Below are 24,904 nucleotides of genomic sequence, written 5' to 3' on the forward strand. Positions count from 1 at the left end.
CCAATTTATTAACAAAAAAAGAGAAAATATTATTATTTATGTTTTTAATATTGTCTTTGTCTTGTATCATCTTTGTATCTGTCAATCCTCCACCCATCGGCAGTGTCATCAGCTTTGTGCTCACAGAACATTCTGTTATGGTGCTGGCTGTGAAGTTCTTGTGCTGTGTATGTCTGAACTAGTGGATCTCTGCCTATCACAACTTCTAGGTCTGAGCAGTCAATCTGGTTTTAAATATTTAACCCAACTGGGTACCGGCAAGTCATGTCCTCATGACCACAGTGTTTAATTATCGTCATTCCCCCTCAGCAACTCCACTGCTTGCTGCTAGTTCAGTGCATGATTACTCATTGTTTTGGTTAACCACAATCATATTACTCCAACCTGCATTCAGAGTAATACACTGACTTCAAGCTGGCACTGTTGGAGTTAAAAGCAGTGTAGGCCCTGGCTATGGTCCAGAGTTCTTTCTTGAGATTTGCTCCAGTGGGTGTGCTTAGACACCATCTCCCATTGGGGATCTTACCATCTTGACTCAGGTTAATAGGCAGTGATGTTTATGTCCTGGTGGGCTTTAGGATACAAAATAAATATATGGAGATATACCTTTCTCATAGAGCTGGATGGGACCCTGAAAGGGCATTGAGTCCAGTCCCCTGTCTTCACTAGCAGGTCCAAGTACTGATTTTGCCCCAGATCTCTAAGTGGCCCCCTCAAGGATTGAACTCAACCCTGGGTTTAGCAGGCCAATGCTCAAACCACTGAGCTATCCCTCCCCCCCGTGGATCTCTGCTCCCTTCCCCCATGTGGAACTCTGTTCCCTTAAGCCCAGACGCCTGTCTCAGTCCATCTCTCTCACTTTTAAAAGCATTTTAGCACTTTTTTTTTTCAAATTTATATTTTTTATTATGGTCCCTGACTGAGGCCAGAGGGCTCTACTACAATATAAATAATAAATAATAATTCCATCCCCTTGGGGTGAAACAGCGATCCAGAGGCAAAAAAGTTCTGCAACCCATTCCCTTCAACCCTCAAGTCACTGAGTCCTGGTGACAAAACAGTACCTATATAAAATTAATACTTTAATATATGTCTATTCTTGCTTCAACCGTGTGTGCACAAATGTAATTGCATTTCCCTTAGATACATGAGATTGGAGAGGTTCTTTAAGAAAAAAAGGAGCGGTGGGTGTTACAAGAACCCGTTCAGAAATCAAATACTGATGATTTGCCGGATATGGGTTGGAGACATGCCAAATTTTATTACAATCTGTAGAGTATTCCATAACCTCCAGTAAATCATATTTTGTGCTGTCCATTGTAGTGCAATAGTGACTCACTGAAGTTGCCATTAACAGCTCAGTATCCATTAACAATTAACATGTTGTGGTATCTGGGATACTGCAATATTCCTCTATGCTAATAATAGAGAATAAGTGCACAACCACAGACACTGTGATGTGATAAATGCTAACTTTTAATACGAGGACCACTGTATTTACTGTTCTTGCTCTTACACCTTTGAATACAGAATGAGCTCTCCCTTTGCTCACACAGAGTACTTATTTACTTATTTTAATGTCCACACTCATTCAGTGAAATTGAACCCCTATCCTATGCTCAAGGCACACACTGACATTTAAAAATACACTTATTAAATATACTACACCTGTAAGTTTCTTGGACCAATAATTAACATATATAATAACCCAGAAGCTGAAAACATATTTAAGATCTTCCAGTCCCTCACAGCCAGGGAAAACAAATGGACCTTGCAATATGCATATTATATTACCTTGCTATTAAAGCATCAAGATCTTTGCTGCAAACACTCCTGTTCAAGCCAAACTGTATAATCATACACACAACTGTGCTTTATATCGGAACAGTGCTTTGATCTATAGGGAACACTGCTGTTTGACTATCTCTCTATTAATTATTATCAGACTAACCCATGCCTGTTGCATTAATCCCATTTACCTCAATCCACAATATCTATACCATGTTTATACCTGAGCTCAATTCACTTTAGTTTAACATCAGTCAGACTGCGGCACCTTCCACAATAGGCAGTCTAAGCTCAGAAAGCTCTGGCTTCATTCAGATGTTTATCTGTTTGTGGTGCTGACACTATTGTATGTGACATAACTTTGCATATAATATTCCACACAGAAACTGGACAACCTGAGCTCAGACAGACAGCACCCAAAAGACAAAAAAAGAATGGTTCATGAGTCAGTTGTTGTTTCCCCCACTTCTTAAATTCATCAAGCATCAGCATGTCTAGCATTGAAAACTATCAGTTCAATTACAGAATGAGTAATCATTTTCCTGTTCACAAAGATGTGTATATATAGTTTGGTATTTCTTTGTCTCGGGGTATGGATTGTTTTTGTCACTTATTTTACTGGTAGGTTTTCAGTTCCCAGGTGTCTACAGTGCCTCTAAGAGTTGTGTGTAATAGCACAGAAAATGGTTAATGGTCACCTGTGACTTAAAAAAAAAAGTTGCACAAAAGAAATGCAAAGGCAGAATCTTTATGTATTTCCAACGAAAGAACATAGCCCCAAAATACCCTATAGAAGAAAATGATGTGAATAGTCACCTCCCGCCAAATGACGCCATGGTCTCTGTGAAATGCCAGTGGGTGGGAAAACACACAAACCTGATACTGGTTTGAGATTATTTGAATATTTCGCATCACATAGAACCCAATAATGGGGCTAACTCTCCTTTGCCACTGCAAATAAAAAGACAGCAATCCCACATGGGGTGATGTCAGGTCTATGGCAGCTCCCCAGTCCCATCCCCCCTCCTCCCCCGCCTCCAGTGTCAAGAAGCCCCTCTGTGAACATTCCACAGGGGTGATCTTCTGTGGGTACAGAGTGGTTGAGCATGGAGATACAAAACATTGCTGCCCAGCCTCCAACCCCATGCCCCATGGGCAATCACTGAATATGTTACTGTTGATACCATCACCTTTAGCTTAATTCTTCCTTCTCACTATGAATCCCGACTCCCCAGCAACAGATGACAGTGGGAGGCCATGGCAGTTCAGCTCCTCCAGAAGGCATGCTACCAAAGGCCTGGAGGATGCTGCTTCCATGGCTATGGTTTAACTTGAATAGCCCTGTTGGATTTAAAAGGAGGATAGGGCCCCGAATATATTTGCAACCAACTTCTTGAGCTTTTTTCTGATAGGTGTCTGTGGGTGTGAACAGAAGGCAATTCTGAGGCACATGGTCTCTGTGCTGATGACCCTAGCCACAAGCTCTTTTGCCTAACCCCCCTACCTGTTCCATGGTGAGGGTAGAGATAAAATCCCCCTCCCTTGGCAATGGGATGAGGAAACGCCACACGTACAGATGAACACACTCAGCTTCCCGGTCCCCGTGTAGGAATAAGCAACATGGGGAGGATTTGGTCCCTTATTTTTGATAACCTGGGCCCTGGCAGTTTAATTATTATGCTGGTCCCAGAATCTCATTAACTTGTTAGACGAAACAGTCCTGAAAGTTCTCTCTCCCTCTGGCTCCCCTAATTGGGAAATCTGAACATATGTGACATAATATGTAACTTTTCCTGAATTTAGTTTCCTATCAAATTCTATTTATTGATGGAAATGATCCAGATCCATCCATGCTAGAGTTCTGGGCAGGCAGACAGATTCTGAGGAATAGCAACATGGATGGCTGTAAAAAGGAATCAGTGCAAGTGTGACCTTTTTGGGCAAGACTCTAGATTATATAATGTACCAATTACTTGATTATTGGAAATGCTAATCAGCAACATAATCCTCCATGTTAAAGTTTAGCCTCTCCATCAGGATGTAGACTGTCAAGCTGGTCTAGCTTGATGCAATTCAAGCAACTAGCTAAAAAGCCTCAGTGCCAGCTCAACAGTGCGAGAAAGGCATGCAGCTCGTGAGAGGAATATCTTGCTGGGTGTAATTGTTTCAATTTGACTGGCGTGAGCTTTCTAAAATTAGCAGTGTTAGTGTTGGCCGCCTGCACATAGGACATCCAGGCAGCATCATTTTTAACACTAGTTTCTTTTTAAGGTGAACAAGTTAAAATGCTACAGAACATTTGGCTAAAATTAAATGGCACACATGGCTACACTCAGAACCAGCTCCTACCTTCGTGTGTGTGTGTGTGTGTGTGTGTGTGTGTGTGTGTGTGTGTGCGCGTGCGCACAGGTGCAGGAGGTGGGGGCTTCTTACTCTCTGCAAGCAGAATAGCTTTGTAGCTCTACAGGAAGAGCTAAGAACAGACCAACTACTGCACTGGCCCATGCACCATGTCCCCATGCACTCACAGTCTGCTGAATAGGTAATATGCTTAGTCCTGCAGCTGGCTAGTGCATATGTTGTGGTCATAATGACACTCATGGTGTAGAATGCTTCTTTTCAGGGCTGAAATCATATGTATCCCACTGTGAAATCTCTTTCCTTCCCCCGCCCCCCCCCCCCCCCACTGGCCCAGCACAAGAAATCCTGCTGTGGGAGGTGGGATTCCTGAGGCAGAGAACATATCTATTAACCTTTCTTCTGTCTGACAGTTTTCTATGATGCCCTCACTGTAGCATTTCTGTGGATCTACCAGCATCCTGTTCTCCCCTCAATGCACTGACCATGATAGGATTGGGCCCTACATGTCTAAACAAAAACATATTTTATATATTTACATGGTTCCTGCTAGTTATCTTTGTTGACACAGCACTATAGGCCAGATTCACAGCTGGGGTTAACTGATGCATCTCCACTGGTTTCAATGGAGCTAGGATGATTTACATTGGTTTAGAAACTGGCCCTCTATATTTAACACAGGCGAAAGCTTTTCCAAAAATAACTCCTATACCTGACATCTGATGAACCAGATTTTTGCCAGTCGTTCTGGGGCAGACTGTTCACATTACAAACACGTACATGTTTGTCTGGAATTGAAGTTCAGCCCTCAAGAAATGCCTGATACTAACAGTGATCTTACAATTGTGAATCACCATGGCAGACAGCACTCAGATATATTAAATTAAAGGAGAGTTTCCCAGAGAAATGATTCCCTAAGTGGTGACATACTTGGTACTAGATTTCAGTTCCCACATCTTAGAGTACGATCCCATATCTATCGGGGATTGATTTATGACGCGATAAATCGATCCCCAATCGCTCTGCCATCGACTCCTGTACTCCACCATGGCGAGAGGCGGAAGCGGAGTCGACGGGGGAGCATATCTTAGGTCGATCCCCCACCTACTGTAGACCAGGCATTAGACTGTCAGGCTTTGCGTGCACTAAATTCAGCCTGCATGAGAGTAAAGTAGCAGACCACAGTCCAGACCCTCAGACCTGGTCTACACTAAGGGGGGGTGTCGATGTAAGATACGCAACTTCAGCTACGGGAATACCATAGCTGAAGTCGAAGTATCTTATTCTGACTTACCTCCCGTCCTCACAGCGCGGGATCAACGTCCGCGGCTCCCCTGTCAACTCCACTACCGCCACTCGCTCCAGTGGAGTTCCAGGGTCGATGGGGAGTGCATTCGGGGATCGATATATCGCGTCTAGATGAGATGCGATATATCGATCCCCGAAAAATCGATCGCTACCCGCCGATACGGCGGGTAGTCTGGACGTACCCTCTGTTGTTGTAGATCAGCACAGATCTATTAAAGTCAAAGGACCTGTGCTGATTTATACCAGCTGAGGATCTGATCCTTTTACTCTTCCACAGAATCAACTGCCATAGGCCACAATTTTCAAACATAAAACTATGCTCTTGAATCCATATTTAGCCACCTACGTAAAAATGACCTGATTTCCAAAGGTGCCGAGCACCTGCACCTCCTTTCATACAAATTACAGCTCCTCAGCTGGTGTAAACTGTCATCGCTCCTACTGAGCTAGAACAATTAATGCAGGCAGCGGTTCTGGGCCATTGAGATTTAAGGCCACTTGTGATCTTCAAATATTTCATGACTGGGACCACTGACTTCAATGGGGATACCCCAAAGACTACTTTGGCCGCTACAGATGTAATTGTTCTCTGTGACTTTTGTGAGAAGGAGCTTATTTTAAAATAACAAAACAAACACCACATCCAAAGCATGCACTAAGCTGATATGATCCCCTATGCATCACATGTGAAACGTGGGCGTCCCATGGAAAGAAAAGAAAAGCCATACTTTTTTTAGGAAAGAGAAAACCAATGATTTGATCCTGCAAACCCTTGCTCATGTGAGTAGGCCTCATCCAGATGGATTGTAAGCAATGGGGTTACTTGCGTAAATGATTCTGCTATCAGGCCCCAAAGAAATAAACATTTTGACACATTTAGGACCTGATTATCCTGTTTACATCAATTACATCAATTCCATTCAGTGGAGTTGGTGTAAAATGGTTATGAAAGGAGAATCAAGCTCTTCATTTTGTCATTTACTCTTGTACTATTTGAACACAAGGTTTCTGTATCACAGGGAAAGTCTGGAAAAAATCACAGCTCATGCTCAAATGCAGAAATCAGAACAGGCAGCTGTTCTGCAATACATTTATGGATCTTTTACCACAACAACTGAAGGCTCTTGCAGAAACATCATCAGAAATTATGAAGTTATTATTGCCTTCATATGCAGGGGGAGACAAAAACAACTATTGAAAATGTCCATGCAGAAGTTCTGACCCTAGAGCTGGCCCTAAGAGCTCACATTAGCCTCCCAAAAATCCTGAACTTGGGTTGAAAACCAGAAGAAATAGTTAGGCAAGAGATGGACATAATTAAACAGGGAGCACTAGGATTTAGGAAAATCCATTTTAAAATGCAAATGCACATAAAAAGCAGGTAGGAGATTCATGTGAAGTAGCAATAATGTCTTCCCAGATTCCTGACCTGGAAAGTGTTGAACTAATTGTGACAGAGTCCCATTTATATCTAAACTGCCAGGTGACTCTCCTTGTCTATCGTTAGGCCCCATCCAGCAAAACATTAAAGTGAAACACATTCTTAACTGCTTTACCAGATTGAAGCCTTGCTACTCAGTTGTGCTCCTCATTGTACATCAGCTCGTTTGTGTTCTTTTGATAATGAACTATGCTATACCCACGTGAAAAGGGCTTGGGGTTGGGAGTGTATTTCCTGATCCCATGAAAGGAACAAATCAAGTAAACATGGAATTGGTACAGAGCCAGCAAATATAAAACATTTGCTTCCAAAAAAAAGTGTATTAAATCTATGGACCCCATCCTGCGAGAGGCTGAGCACCCTCAACTCCCACTGCCTCCTGGGAGAGTTGAGGGTGCTCAGCAGTTTACAAGAGTAGGCCCCATCTCGGTCTCATTTGCATGGATTTGCTTCCCCAGACATATTTTTGGTATTTGAAAAGAATGGTATTCCTGTACAACATGTGTCTCAATTTGTAATAATATCCTTCCTGCAGCTGGCTTAGTTTTCCAAGTGTTTCTAAAATGTTACTGTCTTAAATTTGAGCCAACCTACAATAACAAATTATCTAGACGCAAAGTGACTGAACTGCATTTGTTGGAAGAACACCCCCACCCCCGCTGCATTTCATCTTCCAGTCCTTGTTTTGGACATTCAAACTGTGTAATACAATCATCCTCTATGGAAGCACATTTTTTTTTAAAGTTGTGGAAATTGGGTGGTGTAGAAGGAAACAACTATCTGGTTCAGATTTCTTTGCAAAGTTCTGCAGCCCATCAACAACCTATTGATATTTTAAACCTATGTTTAAAGCAATTTTCAGCTATTTATTTGGAGCCCTTGTGGCTAGCTGTAAATCTTTATATTATTATGATTTGTTGCATGCTCATGCTTCAAATATTTATACTCTTTTATGATCCACTTTTTAAGTACTTTATCCAAAACCCCCTTTCCCACAGGAATTCGGTAATCTAGTGATGTCCGAATACTGATACAGAAAAAGAGATACATGATGAGGTCACTACAGACTTGAATGCTGTCCCCAACTTTCTGAGTTCAATTAAGATGCAAATTTCGCATGATACGGCAGTAGTTTACCAATTACTGCTGAACCAGCAATAAAAATATTGTCTCTATATTTGTAGAAAAATTTAAACAATGGCAAACTCTGCAACAATTACTGCTAGTTTAAACTATTACCAGTAATCACAAGGGACACTCTAAAGCCGCTGGCACGGCACCTGTGAAATGTTCCAGCTAAAAGTTATTTGCTCCATGCATTCTTGATTGTTATCCCGTCCTCTAACATAATCTGCAAGACTTTTTGGCCACTTTTTGAGACCCTATCCTGCACCCATTAAATTCAATGAGTCTAATTCTGTTCTCAGGATTTGATCCTGCATGACTGAAATGAATCAGAGCTTTACCGACACTAGTGGGAGATGGACCAGGCCCTTACATTGGTATAAATCAGGAAAAACTCTACTAAAGTCAGTGTAAAACCAGAGAGAGATCAGAATCAGGCCCCCTGGTTGCAGCCTTAGGGTCTTGACTACAATGATTCCTCAAACACATGCCTGTGGGAGTAGGCCTTACACAGACAGGTAGTCCCATTGGCTTCAGGGTGGCAAGAGTTTGCAGGATTAGGACCTACAAGTCTTTGTTGTGGCTGCTGTATTTTGATTTGCGTAGTTAATATTAAGAAATCCAAAATGTTAGTTTTTTAAAATGTCTCTTTTAATATAACCCAAGATCATATAATTTGTGTAAATGGAGTCAGAAATGGTAACGTTTGTACGGAAGCAGTAAACCTGGAACACTTCCGTAGGACTTTTCAAGCATTAACTAAGGAACCCTCACAACAGCCCAGCTAGATAGCTCAGGATTGTTGCCCCCATTTTAAAGACAGGGTATCTGAAGCAGAGGGGCAGATTCTGATCTCATTTACATTGTTGTGACTTGACCGACTTCACTCCCAGCTACCAGCTTCTGTGCCAGTCCATGTATAATATTTTATGTAAATGAGCTAGAGGCAGCTAACATATTTGCAAATAATTTACATATGACCCTAAACTTCAATTTACGGTCAACACACCCATCCTTGAGCACAGGGCAGGGTGCTATGTGCACAAAACTTGCAGATGTAGCTAGTGTGGGTGTATGGGTGTGTGCTAGCGGGTGCCTGGGCAGGGAGCTTAGTGGGGATGGCTGTGGGGCAGCCGGGGCACTCCCTAGCCCCTCCTCCTCACCTTCTGCCTGCTGCTGCCTCTTCTCACTGCTGCTGCCAGCTGCTCCTCCTTGCTCCTTTTCCACTTGGCTCCAGCAGGGAAAGCAGCCTGAGAAGAGGCAGAGAGTCTGAGTGCTCAGCCCTGGCGCCACAGCAGCTCCTGGAGGCCAAAACTGGCAATAACAGGCCAGTCCTGCTCAACCCATAAGGTTTCAGCAGAGCTGGGGGAATGCTCCACATTGCTGCCAAATGTGGCAGGGTTGCGATAGAAGCGTGACTCTTGGCAGCCTTGCTTTAGTGCTGTGACATCAAACAACCTCAGTGTAAACGAGAACAGAGCCTGGCCCAGACAGGTTAAGTGATTTGCTGTAAGCCCCAGAATGAGTCAGTCTTAGAGCGGAGATTAGAAGCGCAGAGTTCCTCTGCTCATACCATGGCCTAGCATTTATGCATACGGGCTTATGTGTCCCTCAGTGTTACCAGAGTATAAACCAGTGGGCTCCCTTTTCAGTGATATCAGTGGGAGATGGTGCCATGGGGAGTGGGGAGGCCACAAATGCTGATTTTTTAAAAGTAAAACTGAAAATGTTGTGAAGCTTCATTATTCTTTTGATCATGATCTGCAGAGTGTTAAAATCTGAAAGACTTTAAAATGTGTGTGAAATTACACAAAAATTGTATTAAATGAGAATTGGTTAAGGGGAAAAGATTTTGCTTGTTTGTAGGAGACAGGGTTATTAATGTGAGAGTGTAGGAACACAAATTGTTATGTGGAGTGGATTTGCCTCAGCACAAAAAACTTATGCAGGGCCCTACACACTGTGAAACTCTGTTTTAAGGATTTAAGTGAGACACGGGAATGGGATGAATTTTACCCTAGTAGTGCACCAAGGAATGAACAACAACTGTAAGGGCGGGGGTGCGGGGGTGAGGGAGGGACATCAGACATAAGCAACAATCATTTTTGAACTAGCCATAGTTCATCAGCATTGATAGAAGTAGGTAGTAATGAATATAAATATAAATCAGAAGTTAGGAATTGTAGAAAATTGAATAAGGGAAGCAAAGGGATACAAGAAGAAATCTATGGCCAGCAGAGTTAAGGACATTAAGGAATATTTTAAGTATATTAGGAAAAAAAAGAATCCTAACAATAATATTGGTCCATGGGAAAATGATAGAATTATCAATAATAATGCAGAAAAGGCAGAAGTGTTCAATAAATATTTTTGTATTTGGGGAAAAATTGATGATGTGCTCATATCATATAACACTCTTTCCATTCTGCTAGTATCTCAGAAGGATGTTAAACAGAAGCTACTAAAATTAGACATTTTTAAATCAGCAGATCTAGATAACTTGCATCCAGAATGTGAAAAAAAGCTGGCTGATGAGTTCACTGGACCATTAATGTTAATTTTCAGTAAATCTTGGAACTCTGGGGAAGTTCCAGAAGACTGGAAGTTAATGTTGTGCCAATGTTTAAAAAGGGTAAACACGATGACCTAGATAATTACAGGCCTGTGAGGCTGACATTGATCCCAGGAAATGTAACGGAGCGGCTGATATGGGATTCGATTAATAAAGAATTAAAGGAGGGTAATATAATGAATGCCAATCAACGTGGGTTTACGGAAAATAGATCCTGTCAAACTAACTCGATATCTTTTTTTGATGAGATTACAAATTTGGTTGATAGAGTTGTATAATAGACGTCTGTAGGGCATTTAACTTGGTACTGCATGCCATTTTGATTTAAAAAACTAGAAAGATATAAACAAACATGGCACACAGTAACTGGATTGAAAGCTGGCTAAATGATAGGTCTCAACATATAATTGTAAACTGGGAATCATCATTGAACAAGTATGTTTCCAGTGAGGTCCCGTGAGGATCAGTTCTTGGCCCTATGACATTTAACATTTTTATTAATGACCTTGAAAAAAAATAAAATCATCACTAATAAAGTTTGCAGGTGACACAAAAATTGGAGGAATGGGAAATAATTTAGAGAACAGGTCACTGATAAAGAGCGATCTGGATGGTTTGGTAAGCTGGGAGCAAGCAAGCAATATGCATTTTAATATGGCTAAATGTAAATGTATAAATCTAGCAACAAAGAATGTAGGCCATACTTACGCAATGGGGGACTCCATCATGGGAAGCAGTGACTGTGAAAAAGATCTGGGGGTCTTAGTGGATACGCAGCTGAACATGAGCTCTTAGTGTGACACTGTGGTCAACAGGACGAATGTAGTCCTTGAATGCATAAACGGGAATCTTGATTAGGGTTGAGAAGTCATTCTACCTCTGTATTTGGCACTGGTGCAACTGCTGCTGGATTACTGAGTTCAGTCCTGGTGACCAAAATTCAAGAAGGATGTTGATAAATTGGAGAGGGTTCAGAGAAGAGCCACAAGAGTGATTAAAGGATTAGAAAACCTGCCTTATGGCGATAGACTCAAAGAGCTTGATCTAGTTAGCTTAACAAAGAGAGGGCTAAGAGGTAACTTGATTACAGTCTGGAAGTTGGAACTAGACAAATTCAGACAGGAAGTAAGACCATAATTCTTTAACGGTCAGAGTAATTAACCATTGGAACAATTTATCAAGTATCTTGGTGGATTCTCCATCACTGACGATTTTAAAATCAGGATTGGGTGTTTTTCTAAAAGATCTGCTTTAGGAGTTATTTTGGGGAGGTTCGAAGGCCTGTGTTATACAGGAGTTTAGACTAGATGATCACAATAATTGCAAATGCCCTTGCAATCTATGAATCTTGGTTGAAATCTGTGTGTCTGCCCTCCTGATCTTAATAACACAAAACCATGAGGGAGCGCAAAAGTGAAAAGAAATGCACTTCAGCAAGATCAGGCAAGAAGCTGATCACTGATGTTAAAAATGTTTAAAGTTTAAAAAATAATTGCTCCCTGCTAGGGCACAGACTGCCCAATGGATCCAAATTACAGCAGTTCTGGAAAACAAAATGCAGTCCTAAATATGGAGCAGAAATGCCCTGCCCCATGGATGTGGAACAAATTAAAAAATAATAACCTAAAGCTGACCCTTTACATGTTATAGGGTGACAGTCACACCATACCCAATCCCCACTCCATGGAACCTAACACAGGGCCAATTTCTGCTCACTAATGCACACACATGAATCTGTTCTCATTGGCTTTAAAGGAAAGCTACATATGGATTCAGGGCTCAATATTTATGAAGGTCCCATTGTGCTTGGGGCCACGTGCGTTTAGGATATAAGGGGGAGAAGAGATTCCATTTATCCTCTCCTTATGTTCCCTTACCTCACCTGGAGCTGGGAGCCATGTCTATAACATCCGTACAGTGTGGTTCTATCTGTCTTTGTGCTGCAGTAGTCACAGCTGCTCCTTAGAACCGGATCAGAGCAAAAACCAGAGCAATAAAAAAGGGTAACAAGTGCTATTGCTAGGCAGACAAATTTTCAAAATTTGCCACAGATTTTGAGTACCTCCATTTTTGGATGTTCAGCTTGCTTTTCAGAGGTGCCAAAGACCCACAAAATTCCCATGGCAGCATATCGTTGTTCAGCTTTGAAGTGCTATTCAGCACGTGACCTGACTCAGTGTAGAAAAGAGAGGAGCCTCCATCTCAACTCTCCTTTATTTGGGTGGGGTGAGGGGCTCAGAGCAAGATGCTGTTGTTCATCCTGCACCTGCCCCCAGCCTCTTTTCTCTTCACAGAGCAACATGTGTGACATTTTTGGCAAAAGATTCTATTTTTTTCTTCCCTCTCCTTTACCTGTGTGTCCCTGGTTTTATCTGCTCTTCCTTTCCCTCTTTTGTTTGGTAGGATTTTTTCCTCCTTATACTTGGATTGTCGTTCCTGTATGAAAGGTGTGAAGCCCAGGAGTGCTGTTAAGGGTGGCCAATGGTCTCACCTGCCTGCTCGGCTGCTACCTGTGGGTGGGATTTCTCTCCCATTGCTCTTCCATAGGACTTGCTCTCTGGTAAATTTGGAAGCACTGCAACCACCACCTCCTGTTAACTCCCAAGTTCCTGTCCAGCCCGAGGGACTCTGTGGGTGTTATTTGCTCCATTTTTGCCAGTGATTTAGTTGACTTGTGACATACACGAGTACTAGTCAAAGTCTCAGCTATATTTCCTGGCTCTAATCATCTGACAAGGATCAGGCTAATAGCCTTGTCAGATGATTGGTATTTATCAATTCCAGTGGGTAATTTAATAGTATACCCTCGTCTAGATGGATAGACTAAATTAGGTTAGAGAAGAGGATCCAGAGTTAGACCTAGTTTAACCTGGTGCAATTTCACTGAAGGCTTTTCTAGGAATAGGCACAGATCTTACACAGAGAAGCAATAGCTAACAGCTCTTTCCCAGTTTCTCCCAGAAAGTTCTTCTCTAAATATAAAGTTGACCGTAGGGTGACCAGATAACAAGTGTGAAAAATTGGGATGGAGGTGGGGGTAATAGGTGCCTATATAACAAAAAGCCCCCAAAATCGGGATTGCCCCTATAAAATCGGGACATCTGGTCACCCTAGTTGACAGCGACCATTGCATTATCTACATGCGAACTCCAATGTATCTTTATGACAATTCAATAACACAGTTCCCTTAGGACAATACTGTCTCTAGCCCTTGCTCGGCCACACAGAGTAAGTCCCAGGCATGCCTGTTTGGATTTTTAAGGTCTGTACAGGTTACAGCTCCAACTGCCGAGAGTGGGAAGCCAGGGTCTGCATATCTGACCCATGGTTAACAAAAGACCCAGAGCTTGCAGGATGTGAATGAAAAAAAAATCCCTTTGACATTAATGAGAGTATGTCATGGTAAGAACTGTGTAAGGAACTCTGAATTTGAGCCCAGCTGACTTTCTCCCTGAATTTGGGTCCCCTCTGAAATAAAATGTCAGAGCTCTGTGTGCAGAAATGCTTCCCCTGGCTGTAGTGATGTGGTGCCTTTTCTGTAATTTCATGGAGAGGAAAGATAAATCACTCACTGTTCAAAGGGGAAGGTTTTAATGGTAAAGCTTGAACTACTTGAAGAGTTGCTAAAAAGCACTGAGCTATTACAAATAACAGATGACCCCAGCGTGTTTACAGGGCTGAACATGCTCCCATGCCTGCTTTCAGCTGCACTCTTGTGGTTTATGACCTCAGCAGAGCCTCCTTGAGAAAATTATGGGCTTGCCTTCACTCTGAGGCCATTTATGAACCAGGCGTCTTCTGGCGCATCAACAGCTTTCATGTTCATTGCCTGGTTGAATTAAGTACTGTGTTAAAAGATGGAAAGCTCCGCCAGCCCACATCAATGATCACCCGGGACTAAGCCTAATTCTCAGTCACGATATTGTTTCTGAACAATCTGATGCTGTGGTTGGAGTTGAAGACTGAAAAAAGTAAGAATGGCAAAAATTGTTTTCCTTTAGTGTCTTATACCCTCTCGCTATATATATAGGTGTGTAGTGTTTTATACCACAGAGCGCGCAGCTCAAGTGTCTAAGATGATCACAAACACTATTGTAACTGACTCTGCTTAGGCTGACAGCAGGGTATGAACCCAGGAGGACCTTCAGTGCTCAAAGCATGAGCCTCTACTGCTTAAGGTAAAGGGCTGTAGCTTCATTAATTAGAGGCAGTAGTTGATCCATAAACCTCTTATGTGGACTGGCCCCTAGAAGGGACAAACTCCTCACTCTGCTAGTGTGAGTTACAGTATTATGCAAGGAGTTTTATCTTCTACCTCTCTTGCATGCCTATTCCCTACCTGTAACTTCATCTCAAAGACTATAAAAGTAAATAAGCTAATGTGTATTTTCTTAATTCTGTAAAACAGTCCCTGTGCTTTGGGTGCACACTGAGACCATCTTATGGCTTGGACTCCATTATTCTCTAAAACCTTAGAGGGAAATCCTGAAGCATATTATCAGTCTCCGTTTGTGCACTGGGCAACATTTTCCTCCTCAGTCTGCATTGTTGTTCCCTTACCTGCAGTGTGAATTTCTCTGATACCCTATGTCTCTGTACTCATGTCCCATGCAGAACTTCTGTTGTCCTCATGGCAAAGCGTGGAAGAACCATAAAGTATATTCAGGACTGGCACAGTGAATGGTGCCAGCAGAGCTGCACAGGTTATGGGGGCACTGCAGCGAGGGTGAGGCTTAATATGCATGTTTAAATGCCACATGGTTGGGAGAATGAGCAGCAGCTAGAGATCTCTGTGATGATAACTGAAGCCCCTTGGAAAATGGGAGGTATCTCCCTGTGCAACGCTGGGATACATAACTGCTCCCTGCCCTTCCATTTGATATGTAATCTTGACCCACTGTTCCCCTAATTCCCTCCATAAACACTAGTTCTGTACTTCTGCATATACTGCCTGCTCCCCTATTCCATGTCTCCACGCTACTCTCATGGAAATGAACCCATTTCCTCCTCAGATGGTATGGGATTTGCATGGGGTGGGGTTAGGTGGGGGAGAGAAAGTGTCACACTGCATCTTGGGGCTTTCAGCTGGGAGCAATCACATGGCTTTGCAAGGGGCCATGCATTGGCTTGAGTCAGCCCTGTTTATATAATAGCATAACTGAAGAGGTTGGCAGAAGGGCATTCTAGGTGAGGAGCCTGGGCTCTGGCCCTCTCTTCTGCCTGTTCACCAAAGCCTGGAGTTGCTGATCTTTAGGACATGTGGCCAGAGACTCCTCTGGGAAGACTAAGCCCTGGTCTACACTAAGGTCGGGGGTCGAACTAGGGTACGCGAATTCAGCTACGTCAATAACGTAGCTGAATTCGAACTACCCTAGTTCGACTTACTTACCCGTCCAGACGCCGCGGAAGCGAACTCCGCGGCTCCAAGGTCGACTCCGGCAACTCCTCCTGCCGCGGTGGAGTACCGGAGTTCGAACTAGCACTTCCGGGGTTCGAACTATCGCGTCTAGATCAGACGCGATAGTTCGAACTCCGAGCAGTCGAACTCGCCGCGTCGACCCAGGAGGTAAGTGTAAACGTGGCCTGAGTGAGGAGGGAGAGGGGGCTCATCGAGAAGTCTGTCATGCAGGGTATGAGGGAGGCAGGGCTGTGATGAGAAGGCTTTCTGGGCATGGTGTAGATTTGTTAAACTTGCTCTAATATTCAGTATTACGGTGTGTGTTTTAACAACCTCTAATGTGCTTAGAGTACAAGTGCACAGGAAGCCTAATTACATGACTAAACAACCAAACTCTAACACTGGTGTCCAGGGTGAGTTGTTCACCTATCACTGCTGGGTCCAGTTCTCCAATTTTTTTAAATTGTGATAGCTTAAAAACGGGGAGGAGGACTAGTTACTGGGAGACAGCCAGTAATACAGTCTAACCTCAGAGTTACAGGAGTGGAGCTTGTTCAGAGCTCTGAACAGAACGTTATGGTGGTTCCTTCAAAAGTTTATAGCTGAATATTAACTTAATAGAGCTTTGAAACTTTACTCTGCAGAAGACAAATGCTGCTCTTGACCATCTTAATTTAAATGAAACAAGCACAGAAACAGTTTCCTTATCTTGTCAAGTTTTTTTAAACTTTCCCTTTATTTTTTTTTGTTTTCATTTAACACAGTGCTGTGCTGTATTTGCTTTTTTGTCTGCTGCTGCCTGATTGCGTACGTCTGGTTCCAAATGAGGTGTGTGGGTGACTGGTCAGTTCGTAACTCTAGTGTTCATAACTCTGAGGTTCTACTGATAGTTAAAACAAGCAAGTGAGAGTTAGTAGCTATGTGCCGTCTTCCCAATGCTACCATTATTCCTGGCACTGTGGGATCTTGGGCAAATCAAATATCCTCCATGGCTCAGTCCTTCTATCTGTTTAAAGGAGATAATGATACATATACTTTTGTAAAGTACTTTGAGATCCATAGGTGAAGAGCACTGGATAACTGCAAGAGATTATTACTCACCTTTGATCTGCTAGACTAAAAGGAGGGAGGCAAAAAGTATTAATGATGATTGTATCTCTCCCTAGCTTGTTTTAAGGAGAATTACTCCATGTTCTAATATGCTTCCACAAATCTTGCTGCAAAGGAGGCTTTGCTGACTTCACCATATACTCACAGTCCTGGTAGTATCAGGCAGACATACCTGAGGATGAAGCAGTGAAACTGGTGTCCTTACATAGGACAGTTTTAAGCTGCGTTCCCAAGCTCATGCTTTTGCATACATTCCCTGCAATGAATCATCCCCAACTCTTTCTGACCAGCTCCTCTTGTCTGTTTTACAGGAATGCTCACTGACAGGGTACCTTGCATGGAGAAAGGGATCAGAGCAAACCATGTCACTTCACCGAATGATGCCAGCTGGGCTGCTCACCACCCCATCTGGCTAAAAGTCAAACAAATAAAGCAGCTTCCTTTCATTAAGTCTCTCAGAGGAAGCCTCAGTCCCACGGGTGCCTTTGGCCCAGAAGACAGCCTATCATGGACTTACGCAATGTGCTCCGCATTCCCACTACCACCTCCTCTTCTCCTTGGAGGAACATTTTTTCCTCTTGGTTTCTTGCTGGGGAATTTTTCCCTCTTATTTCAAAAACCACCCGGACCAATGTAGGTACTTTTCCTTCTCTGACTTCAAGGTTCAGATATTTGAGACTGGACAATGATATGGATTTTTTTTTTCAAAAACTGCTGTGGTTTTGCTGCTACACCAAGAATCGTGATTTGCATTGTATGGTTTTGGACCTAGTCACGTTTTGATGGGGGAAAGGGGTTTTACTGGAGTAGCAACGCTTCAGAGTCATCTCTGTCCTACCCATGATGCACTTTTAAAGGAAGAGTTAGAATATTTTATTGGCTAATATACTTTCCTTGTTATTTTTACAAAGGCCACCTTTATCCTTTCTAATGCCATATTTTCAGTGTTACACTTTTATGGCTTTTAATTTTTGATTTGACAGATGTAAGAAGCAGCATGAATAGTTTATACTGTGGTTTTTCAGAGCCTGAATGCCAAGAGAACTCAGTAAATGTTTATTCTTCTCAGCTTTCTCTTTAAATTCCCCTAAATAGCGCCCCATTTGGGAACAGAGCAAGAGTGTTGAACTAAAGACCAAAATTCCCTCAAGGTGTAAAATAATCTGAGGGGAATATTTGCTGGGCGTCACGGAAGACTTGGATGAAATTTCAACCCTGATGATTTTCAGTGATCCAGGAAGCCAGTGAGACAATCTCTCCATATGCATAGCCCTTTCATGATAATTAGAATGGTATGGACAAACCAATGAAAACAAGGGGTAAATTGAGAAAGATCCCCCATGATTCTGTTTCACTGTTTGCTTTCTCCTGTCATGGTTAAGAGAAATGTGCAATTCGATCCTCAATCAGTGGGTGGAGGATAACAGGGTAGAATTTACTTGTGTGCACTTGTACAGTTGTAGCCAAGAGTCCAAAAGTACACTAGAGCATGTATACTGGCACTGAATTGGTAAGACAGTTGTGGAGTATCCCATTCTGACAAATACAAAAAAGAAAAAAAATTCAAATCACCTTGTGATTCAGTGTAACTGTTTACTAACTTGAATAAAGCAATTGTTCACTCTCAAGTGTTCAGAGTACACCTCTTCTATAAGGCTGCTGTTAGGAACCAAGAAGCAGTTTGCAAAAGAAGTGTCCCTATTAGTCTCAGTGAAGTTGGGAGCAGGGTATCAAAGCCAATCACACCAGAGCCTTGTAGTGATGGTGCACTATGAGCACTATGTATATACTGTATTTCTATATTTTCCTTTGTACAAAGTCACTTAACAAGTCAAGCTACTGTTTTACAGGTGCTCCTTATTTATTAGAGCTGTGAACGCTTGGAAAACACACCAGGCGAGCGAGCGAGCTTTTTAAAAAATATTAAAAAAAAAAAAAAAAAAAAAAAGAGCTCCTGAGCCTAGGGGAAGTTACTAAGAGCTACCAGAGAAACATCTCCAAGAAAACAAGAACACGAAGCACTTTCAATGTGCTCACTTTCTCTCTGGGCTCACAACACTTCTCTCTCTCCCTGACTGGTGTCAGATTTATTGAAAGAAAATAAATCTCCAAGAAAAAAAATGCACTTAAATGTGCTGTTGTTTTATTTTTTTTCCTGTGCACATAAAGTTGTTCTTTTCTCTCCCTGACTGACCACAGATCAAGCAAAATTCAATCTGAAATCGAAAAAACAAAAACACCCTGACAAGTGTTATTTTTATTATTACTTGTATTGAGGTACTGCTGAGGAGCCCTAGTCACGAGCCAGTAACTCACTGTGCTAGGCACTGTACAAATACAAAACAAAAAGTCAGTCCCTGACCCCAAAGCTTATAAACCAAGAAACAACCATTGGAGACAGACAGACAGATGGTTCTTAGAGGCTGAATCTATGTTCACTCTGTTTTCTCTCTGATGATTTGTCAGTTTCCATAGTGATCATGGAAGAGAAAAGCACTTCAAAGTGTTGAGTTAGGCCCTGATCTTGCAAGGGTTGGACCATATGGTTGGACCATTACGCTGGGCAGAGCCTTATTGACTTGATTGGAGCTCTGTGCAAGTGTTGAAGCCTGATTGCACTGCACTGCAGGATTGAGGCTTCAACTCATTTCTTCCATCTTCTGTAAGGACACAATTCTAAGTATCTTCACACACTGAACTCTCACCTAAGTCCCTGTAATATCTACACACGCTCCCACGTATTGGGCTCTGAATAATATCATACAGTGGTGTTCACCTTTCAAGTGTTATATGGATTCACAAATGTCGGTTCCTCACTGTTAGAGGACTTTGAAATGTCTGGTGAGCTCTGTTGCTTCTGAAGGCATGATTTCATTTACACTTCATGGTAAGCACAACAAGCAAGGTACTGCACATTCCAACTCTGAAGGAACTGTACACCAAAGCTTGCCTCCCTAGTAAGCAACTTCCTGTATCTTTAATTATTTAATCATCTGAACTTGGCGATGACAGGATGGCTGTGTATATTGATTTTGCTTTTGTCAGTTGTCCAGGATTGTTAGCACACATGTTGACCTTTCTGAAAACCCTTTTGTTTTCAAGATTACAATCTCTCTCTCTTTCTTTGTAATTATTTTTTCCAGAAATAAAATAAGTACAAAAAATCATAAGGTAAGCCAGAGGTTCAGAAAGCAATACAATTTGAAGGCGGGCTACACAAAAACTTTGGATTTGTGAAAATTTGCCTAGATAATATTTATCAAATCATCACAATTTCTAGCCCAGAGTTTGGGTAGTCTGGTTGGTCACTGTTTGCCATCTACAGCTGTACTCCAGTGACGAAGTGTCTGAATACACATGAAATTTCAACTAACTGTAGCCCAAATGGTATGATACATCATGCAAAGGAAAACCTTTATTTTTTTTTAGCCCAAATTCATTCCTGGTACAAACCCAACAAAATGAGTGGCATTACCAAGGGATACATTTGTTCCTTTGTGATTAATGGGATCTCAGCAAAGTAGCACACCATTATGATTGCTCACTATTATTATTATTTATTACACACAATATAGCCATAATGACCAAGCCAGTTTTTTTCTGAGAGAGTTTACTACCTAGAAGGCAAACAAAGAAAGGCAGGATGCCCTGAGAGATGCACAGGTAGGTTCCTACCCGTAACAGAAGTCATTCCAGTTCTTCCATATGCACAGTTCTGAGATACATAGAATATCTTCACAGGGTGAACAGAAGAAGCTTTAGATAGGTCTCTAACAAACTGTATCTCAGGCCTGCGTTTCTTTATGCTGCTATTTAAGTTAACAAGAGTTTTTTTGTGAGACCGCAGCACAGGCTCTCATTGAATAAAGGCCTGTTCCTGCTCTCATAGAAGGCAATGAGAATTTTTCTCTTGACTACAAAAAAAGCAGGACAGAGCCCTGTAAACATCCTGAATTAATTACCTTCTGTACTGACTGTGGGGGGGATTCAGAATGAAATAAAAAATGTAAAAATATTTACTCCACTTTCGTGAAGTAAAATGTCCTATCACATGAAAGTATTTCACAATTTTTTCCTTGCTAAATGTTTGAAATGAATTTGCTTTGTTCAAATAGTCACTGTGGGCCAAATTTACCAACATAATGATCTAAATAGGATATCTCATTCCCAAGGCCTTACTTGGACATCCAAATTAACACTCGCCTATTTGGAGTGCCCATATATGGAAGTGGTGGCCCAAACTTTGATGCCTTGCTTTTAAAAATGGTCTCAGAATATGTAGTGAGACAATCACAAGGCTTCTTTTAATAACAGTTATGATACTCTTATTTGTGTTCAGATGAAAGGCCAAATTCTGCTTTAATTTACTCTGATAAATGTTGGTTTCAGTGGAATGATTCTGGATTTACAGAGGTGTAACTGACAGTGGCATTTGCCCCTAAGATGACTTTATTTTAGGCCCCATCGCATCCTGATCAAACCCGACCGTACATCTGGATTCTGTGGGTCCAAGGACACTGCACCGAGCTTACAGCCCTATCTGTTGAGGGCTTGAGTCTGATCTTAATTGCACTGGGTACAAAGCAGGAGCAACTCTCTCAAAGTCAATAGATTTGAGTTATACTGATGTAAGCCAGAAGAGATTCTAACCTTGCAAGTCTGTCTTATCTGTTCAGATGGAAGATGTCCCTTGGTAGAGCATTTTGAAGTGTGGTAGAACAAGTACACACATATGACATGCCATTGGTGCCTCATTGATAGAACAGTGTCTGCTTGTGCATGGTGTGGGTGAGAGAAATGCAAAGTTAGTCTGAGCAGTTCTGGAACTTTTACTTGGAAGAAGAGGACACACTACAATCAAATTTAAATAATAATAAATAATAATATCCATTATTCTATAGGCATAGGCTAAAACATTGCCACTCATAAGAGCTGTAGGATACAGTAGTAGAAAAATACTGCAGAACTTTGAATGATTGCTGTAGTCCAGGGGTCAGCAACCTCTGGCATGTGGCTCGCCAGGGTAAGCACCCTGGAGGGCCGGACCAGTTTGTTTACCTGCCTCGTCGGCAGGTTCAGCTGATCGCGTCTCCCACTGGCCGCGGTTCACTGTCCCAGGCCAATGGGGGTGGCGGGAAGCCGCGGCCAGCACATCCCTTGGCCCGCGCCACTTTCCGCAGCCCACATTGGCCTGGAACAGCGAACCGCGGCCAGTGGGAGACGCGATCGGCCAAACCTGCCGATGCGGCAGGTAAACAAACTGGCCTGGCCTGCCAGGGTGCTTACCCTGGTGAGCCACGTGGCAGAGGTTGCTGACCCCTGCTGTAGTCATTGTTATAAGGACACACTCCTGAGCCTGTAGGCATTTTGCATCTAGCGTGGATAATAAAGTCAATAGACAGTCTCTGGGCTTGATTCATCACTGTGCTTACTCCAGTTTTACATGGGAATAACTCAGTGAAGTAATGGAGTGGGGTATCAGGCCCTCTGTGGTAGCCAGGCCTGAAAGTTTGGCAGTACAGCCCACTGAATAGAACACTGGACCAGGAGTCAGGAGAACTGGGGCTTATTACCAGGTCTGTCACTGACTTGCTGGGTGACCCTTGGGCAGGTCACATCACTTCCTTGCTCCTCAATTTCCCAGTCTTTAATTTCCTGGCCTCCGCCGGCAGAACTTCATTGTCTTCAGTCTGAGCACTGAATGAAAAATGACTTCGCAATCAGGAGTGTGACCTTATACAAATTAAGTGCAATAATCATCCAAGACACTGCAAGATTTTAACTGCTTTAAGATGGCAAGTGAGGCTCAGGTAGCATAAATGACTTATCCATGTCACCCACCCTTGAGAATTAATAGTACTCCGTAAGTGCGAAGTGTGAAGAATTATTAGCTACTAATTGTTATTATTAGTCTGGGCCCTTGAAAAAACACCTCAGTGGTATGTATTAATGGATTATAAATCATTTTGTGCTCCTCTCCTCCCCCTCTGCAGTGCTCTTTTTAGTGTACAGGTAGCTTTTTAAGGAATGAACAACTGTCTCCACTATGATGGAATGTTCCACCAGGAGAAAAAATGAACCCACTCAGCAGTCATTCAGGATGCCGGAGCATTTGGGGAGTGGCTGGAGCAGTCACCAGGAGCAAAACAGAAGTGCCTCAGAGCCCTAGGGAAATCCTGCCGGTTGACTTGCTGGTGGAGAGGTCCAAAGAGAGATTTACAAGCAGGGTCAGGTAGAGGAGCTTGACACAAAAGGGTCAGAGAGGAAAAGAGATGGGCCACAGCCTGATTGTAGGTTGACCTCCAGAGAATGGGGGTGGGGAGTTGACTTTCTTAACAATGTGAATTATAAAATCATTTCCTGTGTTAGGGGTTAGGAAAGAGAGAGGAGGACCCGGAGATCTTCCACACAGAAAACAGCTTTTGTTAAGGCTTTTGGCCTAAGGAGGCTGGGGGTGGGGTGAGGAGGGAAAGTGCTGGCATATTTTTGGCTCTACGCCCTGGACAATATTTTTTTTTATCCCAGTCTTTATATTTCAAAATAAAATGATCAGGAGGCAGCAACAATGATGAAAAAGAGAGTTGAAATTTGGTTGGCTTTTCTTTCCCCTCTATCCCCCCACTTTCTGCCATGAAACACAAAGTATCTCCTTTATTATATACAGTAGCTGGGTTAAGCCATCAGAGCAAAGGCCAGGAATGCAACAAGATACTTTTATACTTATTGATCCTTTTTTAGGGAGATTGTTTTCATGAAAGTTTAATTCACCTTTTTAGTTTATCGGCTACACATTTTATCCTGCTTCTTTGTGAAAAGCTAATCCAGCAGTAGGTTTTAGTTTTCCTGGTGTAACTTTTCAGAAATTGTATATCTGCATAGCAACCTGACTGCAGGCAGCTTATGGCAGGGTATCACATGTCAGAAAGATGAAAAGAACTCCAAATCTGAGCTGCACCACAAACTTGTGTCCCTGATTCTTGGACATATATATTTTCTGTACTTAATATAAGTATCAAGGAGGCAATTTCAAGGCCAGAGTGGTGCAAACTTTTATCTTGTTGATGACAAAAAAATGACACACGACCTCAGCTCAGGCCTGCGTGGACAATCAGATGTGAAACAAAGGTTGCCTTTTTCCTCCCCTGGCCCCTCTACCCCCTTGCCACTGTTGTCTGCTTCCAACTGCAACCTGAGCCTGGATCCCGAGCCCAGTGTCCAGATTAGAGATTGTTGACTAAGATTTAGTGGTGAAACTTGAGCCAGACCCTGTTGATGGCACAGCCTTGAAAGAGCAGTTTTACTTAAAGCCAAAAGAGAGATTACATGTCAGACAAGAACCTAGCTTTTCTTTATCACAAACTTCCTGATCTGCCTCTGTTTTAATAGTTTAAAAAAAACGCCCACTTTCAATTCCTTCTGTATGGTGTCATAAATCAGGAAATTAACAAGTGTGTAGCTGGCCTTTGCCACAGTCAGAGACAATGAGGTTTCTGTGTTTTTAACCAGTGGGTAGCACTTAACATAATCAATGCAGAGCTACGTGCAGAAAGGATGAAAAATGGGGGCTTGGTCTCACCACTGACAAGGTATTTCTCATCACCAAGCAAGCTGCTTTTATGAGAATATGACATGCCCTGGAAGCTTGCTCTCCATTTTGCAGGAAAGTCATTAAAAGAAATCATTGCATCTTTTTTTTTTCCCCTTTGGCATGCACGCTGCTTTTCCTTGGCTTCTGATTTCATCCATCTTTCAGGCGCTTCGTGCCTTTGGTAATTTATGTGCAAGATTTTTCCAAACCTCCAAA

General features: G+C 42.4%; 1 protein-coding gene across 2 annotated transcripts in view; it reads left to right on the plus strand.

Moving 5' to 3' along the window:
- LOC123366721 (sine oculis binding protein homolog) overlaps positions 1-19,494 on the plus strand; it is a 144,057-nt gene extending 124,563 nt beyond the window's left edge. Inside the window, exon 6 of one of the 2 annotated variants that reach the window (XM_045010379.1) lies at positions 17,412-19,494. The gene's annotated coding sequence lies outside the window, so the exon portion shown is untranslated. The remainder of the gene's footprint in view (positions 1-17,411) is intronic. The other variant, XM_045010378.1, reaches the window with a different exon arrangement.
- Positions 19,495-24,904: the final 5,410 nt, after the last annotated feature.

Source organism: Mauremys mutica, chromosome 3 (genome assembly GCF_020497125.1).
Source record: "Mauremys mutica isolate MM-2020 ecotype Southern chromosome 3, ASM2049712v1, whole genome shotgun sequence".
Classification (NCBI taxonomy): domain Eukaryota; kingdom Metazoa; phylum Chordata; order Testudines; family Geoemydidae; genus Mauremys; species Mauremys mutica.